Source organism: Bos javanicus, chromosome 13, assembly GCF_032452875.1.
Source record: "Bos javanicus breed banteng chromosome 13, ARS-OSU_banteng_1.0, whole genome shotgun sequence".
Classification (NCBI taxonomy): Eukaryota; Metazoa; Chordata; class Mammalia; order Artiodactyla; family Bovidae; genus Bos; species Bos javanicus.
In genome coordinates this window covers 54,485,992-54,494,981 of record NC_083880.1, presented here as the reverse complement: position 1 = coordinate 54,494,981, position 8,990 = coordinate 54,485,992, and positions in this window count along the sequence as shown.

The following is an 8,990-nucleotide window of genomic DNA, read 5'->3' as shown; positions in this document are numbered from 1 at the left end:
TATGAATTTACCATGAAGGCCTTTCTGTTTGCTCGGCTGGGGTTTTTCACGAGAACCTTCAGGTGGAATTCCAGGCCGTGCTGTTCTGAGATGGGAGCCCAGCCCAGAAAGTTCTCCCACAGTGGGGTGCCCTCCTTAGGACCCGGGACGCAGGACAGCTATGGGCTTGTGGCTGTTTATGAGTGCCGCTGTATGTTACCTTGTTGGGCAAGCATCACCCCCATCTCCTCCATGACTTTCTCCTCCCAAATAAGAACTGTCCCCTCCTTGTCAGACCCTGGCGTTCACCATCTGTGTTCTGTCTCTATGACACTGACCCCTCGAGGCCCTCTTGGGAACCCGTCCTACAGTATTTGTCCTTTCATGACGGCTCATTTCACGAAACATGATGTCCTCACTGTGCATCCGTGCTGGATCATGTACCAGGATTGCCTTCCTTTTTAAGTCCATGTAATATTCCATCGTATGGATGGACCATGTCTTGTTTATGTCTTCATCCGTCAGGGGGACACGGGCTGCTTCTGCCTCCTGGCACTGTGCATTCACTGCTGTAAGCCTGGGAGTAAGAATAACACCTTTGTCTTTGGTTGTTCAGTCACTCGGTCGTGTGCTACTCTTTGCAACCTCATGGGCTGCAGAAACACTGGGCTCCCCTGTCCTTCACTATCTCCCGGAGTTTGCTCAAACTCATGTCCGTTGAGTTGATGATGCCATCCAACCATCTCATCTTCTTTCACTCTCTTCTTTGTCTTTAACCCACAGCGAACTGTAAACTCTTGGAGAGACTGAGAGAGATGGCCCGGCCTGTGGGAACACAGCCATCCCATTTGGTGTCTCTGTGCTTGAGTCCTGAGGGATGGGGGCCCAGGGCACTCATGTAAACTGGGATCCCAGGCCTCCTGGATGCTGAGTCTGATTGGACTTCTGTCACGGCCTCACTGTCACCGCCTCACAGGACAGGAGAGGGAGGAGCCGGGGCCGGGGGCACTGGGCCTGCTGTAAGCAGCTGGGCCTTCTCCTCCCATCACGGCTGTTCCTGGTCCTGAGTGTCCTCTGGGATCTGGGTACAGCCCCACCCCTTCCCAAGGCCAATGCTGGGCCCTGGAATGGGCTCCTTGGATTCCAGGTGAAAGCATTTGCTGGTGGGCAGGCCTGGCCCTGGCCATGTGTTATCTGGTGCAGGGAGGCCCAGACATGGCCTCACCCCTGGGTGGCCTTGGCAGGATCCCAGAGCCAACACTGACCCTGAGTGCAGTGGCGGGGAAAGGGGGGCAGGCAGGGAGCGGGCAGGCTTCTGCAGGGTCACCAGACCCTGGACACCAAACCTGCTGTACCTTCACTCCCGAGAGGAGGGGCTCTGGATGCCCAGGGCCATGAGTGTGCATTTGTGCTCGGGGTGTGTGAGGCGGGGAGTTGGGGGGAGGGGGGCGTGCGCGTTTGCCACACGTCTATGCCTGCACCACCCGCGGCCAGGAAGTGCGTTGGGAGGACCAGGCTGTTGTTGCCCCCGCAGCTGGCCGACAGAGGGCGCCGTCCGACAGGGCTTTGTCCCGGCCCCCCAGAAGCCGACCTGGCTCCTCCCTGGGACGCTAGGTTGGGAGCTGAGGGATCCAGTTGGCCACCAGTGCACCGGCGCTCGGGCCCCTCGGCTCCATAGGAAGGGATAAGTTGGCAGGATGTTCCAGGAGTGAGGATGCACAAGACTGGAGCCTGAGGCAGGAGGGGGACCCAGGAGTGGCCGGGCCTGGGAGTGCGCACGTGGGGCAACTTCCGGGGGTGGGGGCCCTCTCTCACCACCTTTCCCCCAGTCTGGGTCCCTCCCACTGGCCGCCAGGGCTCCTGCACACACGGGGTTTCTGTGTCCACTTCTAATAAGACGATGACATGCCCGCCCGACTTCATGGTTGGAGGCCCCGAGGTCCGTTCCCCCCACCCTCTCCTCTCCCCAGGGCGCACGTGTCCTCAGGGGCGGGACTGTCCCCCCCTATTCGGGACTACAGAAGTCTGGCCTCAGGTGGGGCTGGGGTCCCTCCGGTGCTCAGGATGTTGAAGGGCTCAGGGCCGGTTGAAGTCCCCCTAGGTCCTGTCCTAGACCCCAAAAGCCCCACACAGGCCTCACTAGGTGCCCCACCCCACACCCCTCTGTCCCCACCCCCACCCCTACCCCCACAGGTAGGGTGCCCCTTCAGTAAGTGACTCTTTTCTGTCTTTTCTGTAAAACAGCATCTTTAACAGCCACTTAATATCTGTAATTAGCATGCTAATTAGACCCACCCCTCTGGGTTCCCCACCCCCATTCCTTGGCTTTGTCCTTCAGCCCTAGGACAGCAACGCCCTGTGGGTCCCCACTTGCCCCTGGGGACCCCTTGCTCACCTTTCCCCGGGTGGGAGGTGCGGGGGCCACCCTGGGCAGTTGGGCCACCCCCAACTCTGGGGACCAGGGCCGAGTTCTTTCCCGTGTACAGTGGAGACACTACCCACCTCCGCAGCAGAGGGAGCTGAGCTGCACGTAGAAACACACTTTTAGGGAATTTGCTTTATCATGTTTAATTGAAGGCCGTTGAGGCCGTGGCATGAATATTCAGCGAGGTGGCAGGAGCCTCTTCAGACTGCAGGACTGCAGGACGCACCCAGCACGGGGCCTGTCAAAGGGGGAGCGAGGTGGGGAAGCTATTAATTGAAATAGCTTCATTAATTAGTAATTAACAGCAGAGAAATGACTGTGTCACACGTCGTATTTCAGTGGATGCCCTTCATGTGTTATGGGGCCTTTAATTAAAGGATGTGCATTTTAATTAAAGGCAAGCTTGGCCCTTTGACCTTTGGAAGACAAAAGAGGCTCTGAATTTTCAAAGAAACTGGCCAGGAGGCTGGTGCAGGCCTCAAGGGACCGGCGTCCTCTGGCTTCGGGACCCTCTGCCTTCCGGCCCCTCTGAGGCCAAGGGCCCTGGCTGCTCCTCCCTGAGCCCAGAGGCGGTGGCCATGTGGGGTCCTGTGGGGTCACAGGTCAGCACAGGAGGGGTCCCGGGCAGGAGGGCCCAGAGAGTGATGTCCGCGCAGCCCTGTGGGCCAGTGTCCTGCAAGTGGGGGCTCAAAGCAGTGCCCTGAGACCTTGGGGCAGGACGGAAGACCGCCGGGCCAGTTGGCTGAGCCCTCCTCCCCATCGTGGGCTCCAAGTCTCTGTTCTCTTCTGATGCGTGTGGACACATTTTGTGAACAGAACAAGGCTTCGCACAGGGCACAGCCCAGCTCCCCGGGAGGTGTGAAGGTGGCAGTGTCCTGGGGCTGCAGGACCAAGCTCTCAGACCCGGGACTGGGACAGCAGACCTCTTGCAGGCCTGGAGGCTGGAAGTCTGGGGTCGAGGTTCCAGCAGAGGTCCCTCTCTTGTGCACGTGGATGGCGACCCCCCTACCCCGCCCCGTGTCCTCATGGGCTCGTCCCTGCATGTATGTCTTTGTCCTAATCTCTTATCAGGACAAGCAGATTGGATCAGGGCCACCCTAGGGATCTCGGTTTAAAGTTATCCCCAGCCTGGAAAGGCCTTATTTCCAAACAAAGTCACGTTCTGAAATCCTGGGGGTTCAGGATGTCAACATATGACTTTTGGGGACCTCGTTCAGCTCATAACAGTGTGGCTCCCCCACTTCCACCTTTCCTGAGCCCAGAGCCATAGGAACCAGGAGAAGCTGCCTGGAGACCTAGTGGGTACTGTGGGCTGCTCAGACCCCCTTATGGAAGGGGTGGGGTTGCTGGCGGCTCACAGCTGAGTCTCCTTCCTGGGGTTGACCCCTCTCCAGCATGGAGGGACAGAGGCCCTGCCCTTGGCCTCAGCTGGGACAACCCTAAGGAATATAGGTTCCAGAGCTCCCAAGAGGTGGTGGAGGCTTCGGTTGTAGCAGCAAAGCACCCCAATTCCTCCCCCGCTCCCCGCCTCCTCGCCCCCTCCCCAACCACTGATGCTGAGACCACCTCCATGACCTCCTGCTGCAAATTTCCACCTCAGCCTCATCTGCAGGGGCCCCTGGGCTCAGGCAGGCCCTGCATCCCAGGCTGGGGGCTCCCAGAACCCTCCCTGCTCAGGAAGGACATACAGCTCCTGCGTCTGAGACTCTCCATCTGTTAAACTAGTAGGAGACGCCACACGGTTAACTGCCCTCCAGGCCCCAGGGCACGGCGATCAGTAAGTGACAGCCCAGCCAGGTCCTGCTCCCAGAGGAGGTGGGAACCAGCCCCCTGCAGCCCATCCCTCATTTGTCTGAGGGACAGTGGAGCTGGGTTCAGGCAGCACTTTTTCTCTCTTTGGCTAAGGATGAGCTTGGCCAGGTTGGGGCTCGGGGGTGGGAGGCGCTCGCGGCGCTGCAGCACCTCAGAGTCCGGAGTCCTAAGGACCCTCAGCACCATAGTTTCCCGGAGTTCTCCCCACAGGTTGGTGAGACTTCAGGAGGTTTCTCTGTCTTCTCCCCACTCCAGTATTTTTGCCCCAAGTGGATGATTTGAACACAGACATGTCCAAGGAGCCAGGTGATGAAGGTCCCAGAGCTACACCCCCTCCCAACTATCTCCCTACTGCTGGGCTTTGCCTATTCATCAGTCATCTGTCCCTGGGACCACTCATGTTTTTATCATTTCTATTTCCATGCTTCCTTTTCTGAAGTGAAAATCGCCAAGGTTAATTCTTTCTTTCTTTTTGGCTACACTGTGCAGCATGTAGGATCTTAGTTCCCCAAGCAGGGATTGAACCCGCACCCCCTGTAGTGGAAGTGCAGAATCTTAACCACTGGGCCACCAGGGAATTCCCAGGGTTAATTCTTTTAAAAAAAAAAAATTTATTTTAATTTATTTTTTTGGCTCTTCCAAGCCTCAGTTGCAGCATACGGTATCTTCTAACTTTGTTGCAGCATGCAAACTCTTAGTTGCAGCCTGTGGGATCTAGTTCCCTGACCAGGGATCGAACCTGGGTCCCATGCATTGGGAGCGAGGAGTCTTAGCCACTGGACCACCAGGGAAGTCCTAGGGTTAATCCTTTTACGTGAAAAACATACACGGCTTGGCTACTTGATTTATGTCAAAATTGACCAGTTATAAAGTCCAGTCTCTGGGACCTATATCCACCTACGCTCTCGTCCTGGGCATCTACCCTCTGTGATTCAGAAGCAGCAGGACATGGTCTCAGCCTTCTGGCAGGAGACCCTCAGGGCTGGCCCAGCCTTGCTGTAACTCCTGGATTAACCCCTGCCCCAGGTCCTGCCTGCTGCTTGGACCCCATCCTGGGCCTGGTCCAGTGGGTTCCCATCATGGACTTGTCTCCAGAGTTGGCCTAATGGGCAGCTCTGGGCAAATGGGAGTAGGGGGCCGGCAGCCGCCTCCTTGTAGGTGGAGGGCCAGCTCGTCTGCTATCAGTGCGGGGTGGGCAGGGTGCCTGGGCAGCCCTGGTGGGTGCCTTTCCTCCCACACTCTGTTTTGTCAGAGTGGCCACTCCAGGGCCTCGCCTGCCTGTTTACACACTCATGTCTTTGTTGAGTTAGAGACAGTCCTGTCTCTGGCTCACCAGCAAGATTCAAAGGGGTTTGAAGAATAAATGTTTTCCCAAGTTTTAGCTGACATTCAATTTTAATGACTTTTTAAACAAAGTAACTGTTAAATGTGTGTGTTTTATGGCCTCCTGATGTCTGACAGGTGTTTTTGCCCATGTGGGAAGCAGATGCTGACTGCGCCTCCCTAATAGCTCATAAATAACCAGCCCTGGGCGTCCTCCTTTGTATGTGGCTCTGCCAATGGCCAATTTGTTCTTCAGAAGTGGCCACGCTGGCCTGTCAATCAGCTCTTGCCGTAGGCACTTTTTGGTGATTAGAAGCCCCTTGGAGAGTGAGAACTCCAAATTAGTTTTAAATAAAAAATAAGAATATTCATGCTGTTGAACATCTAAAGGTAAGAGAAACAACAGAATCCAAACCAGCCAGCTTGGGTCCCCATGTTGCTGGCGGAGGGGGCTGCAGGCCCAGACCCACCAGGGATCGGGTGCAGGACAGAAGCAGGGGATCATCGGGGGATGGATGTGACCAGAGTCAGCCTGAGACACAGGCCAGTGGAGCACGGGATCTGCAGACTGTTTCCTGTCCACTCTGGGCCTTTGTGGGACATAAAAGCTCACCCAAGGACAGGGGGTGGGGAGCTGGTCTCCTTGAGAGGAGGACAAGTTCCCCTTGGAAGAAGTGACAAGGGCACAGTGTCTCGGATGAGACTGCATGGGCATGCCAGCTTCTGTGTGCTGCCCGCTCTCCCCTCCTTCTCCCTCCCCATCCCTGGCCTCTGCTGCCTCTCCCCTGCCAGGATGAGCAGGTCCAGTGCCTGCTGCTATGTCATGTCTGCTGTCCTCCTCTCTGGAAGTCAGGGTGACAGCCTTGTGAACTCTTTCTGGGGTCCTTGCTGGGCTCCAGCCCCAGGCCCTGTCCAAGGTGCTGACCAGGCTCAGAGAAAGGCTTGGTCCCAGGCACATGAGCTGCCCTAGACTCACCTCCCTACAGTGGTGTCAACTGCTGTGGGGACCCTCTCACCATTGGTTCTTTACTCCTCACCTCTGCTTAGTGGGGACCCTAGCCCTACCCTCCCAACCTCTTGTTTCTCCACCAAGTTCATCCTTCCCTCATCCCTTCCTCTGCACCTGCTTTTCCTCTGCCTGGCTTGCCCACCCCATTCTCCCAAGCTCAGCCCAAGGTCACCTCCTCCAGGAAGTCTTCCTTCATCTCAGGCTAACTTATCTGATTACTGTCCATGCCAGTTCTCAATGGTGGGTTCTGCCAGGGTTCGCCTGTTCAGGCTCACAATTTGTCTTCAGCAGACAGCTGTACCTGGCACATGGAGATGCTTGATCATTAATGACCTTTGATTAGTTTAGTCAGTTAATTGGTCAGGGTTAGGTCGTTAAGATCGATACCAACATCACCTCATCGTGGTGACTGTCTTTTTCAAATTTACCACTTTCACTGGTTTTAATGTTGTACAGTCAACACCTCTATCAAGTTGCAGAACCTTTTCACCACCCCAAAAGGATATTTGGTACCCATTTGTAGTCACCGCAACCCTCTCTTACCCCAGCTCCTAAGAACCAATAATCTACTTCCGTCTTCCTGGATTTGCCTCTTCCGGGCATTTTGTACAAGTGGAATCACACACTGTGGGGTCTCCTGTGTCTGGCTTTTCTCACTGATGGTAATATCCTCTGGGTTCATCAGGGTGTCACATGTAGCTGAGTAATAGCCCATGTCTAGATGAGCCCCTTCTGTTGGTTACTCCTCAGCTGGTGGGCATTTGGTTGATTCTGGTTTAGGCCCCTTTTCAGTACTCAGTAGCAAGAGGAGCATGTTGAGGGGCTGCAGAGACACAGGCGTCCAAAGTCCCGCGTCCCTGTTCTCAACTGTGACTGTCCTGGGAGCCTATGACCCACTCTCGGCCATCAGCCACTCCCGATTTCAAGAAGGACAAAGTGGTCCCTTCCCAAATGAAGTGAATTCTAACCTTTCAACCACGGAGGATTGTGCCAGCCAGGACAGTGTCTGCTATCGCTGCTGCCCAGGCCTGTGCCTAGCGGCCCTGCAGTTCTCTGCTGAAGCGGCTGGCGTCCACATATGCCTGGCAGCGCAAGTCTCCCGTGAAACCCCTGAAATATAAAAATCTTAAATATTTTAGCAAATAAAAAAATTTTAAACTGTGCGGCCAGATGTCCAAGTTGACAAAGTGCTTAAGGCGTTTGACTGATAAAAAGCCAGAGCCCACAGTAAGTGGGATTTAGAACAAGCCCCGAGGCAAGTGTGTGATACTAGAAACGTCCCGGCCCTCAGAGCGGTGCTCGGGCTCGGGCACGGGGGTTTGAAGGCAAGCGTCCATCTGTCGCACCGCGAGTCCGACACTCAACAAAGGCGTATGGATCTCAGCGCGGCCGCTTCTCTGCTCTGCAGCAGGCCCAGGCGGGACGTGTCACAGAGGAAGGGCCATCAATATTCATGGTCGGCAGGCACCTCTCCTCTCTTCCCTCTCTCCACTGTGTCAGCTCTCTGCTTGGGCTGCAAACAGCAACTCTGCCTTCAGAGTCTGCAGAAGCACCTGAGACACAGAGGGGCCCGGGAGGCCATGGCCCTCACGTGGGAGATGGAAGATCACCCTAGGCCCCTGTGAGGGCAGAGGGCAGAGCCCTCCCCAGACAGAGGAGGAGAAGGACCCAGGGAGGCCACAGTTCTCACCTGGGCAGAGAGGGGGGGGTCAGCCCAGGACCTTGTGAAGGCAGACCCCTCCCCAGATTAAGATGAGAGAGGGAGAAAGGGGAGCCCCGAGGGGTGGGGTCCAGGGAGGGATGGGAGCCCCGAGAGGAGCATATACAGCTGAGAACTATGGAAACAGCAGAAAGCCTGAGCTCGGTTGGCTGTTTTTTAAATCCAGGGGTTGATTTCCAGCACGGCTCTCCAAGTGTAGCATGTGTAGCTCAGGAAGAACTAAACATGGGGTCTGGGATGGTGGGGACCATTGGCCTTGCCAATGGAGGGAGAGGGGAAAGAGCTGGGCCTTCTGGGTATGGATGGTCTGGTCTCATTTGCACCCCTGAGTTGCTGGTTCTGACTGTGCTGGTGACAGTGGTTTTGACCTGGAGCTCCCACCACCTGAGCCCAGTTGGGCCCCCTGTAGGGCCTGGTCCAGGCCTCTTGGGGGAGGGCCTCTTCTACCAATCCGCCCTCCTTGACATCTGAGAAGCCCTGTACCTACGTGGCCTCCCCATGGCTGTATAGAGTCAGTCAGCACAGTTAGCTCCAGGGTCTGGCAACCAAGAATGAGTCCTGGGAGCTGATCCACATGGGAGAGTTAAGGGTCTTGTCCTGGAGAACACCACGATTATCGGGAGAGTCACACACAAGCTGGAACTCCGCTCGACCCTTTACACCATGTCAGGGGACCCAGGTGAGTCTTTTGTACTAGGGCACTGCCCACCTGGTTGTCTGCT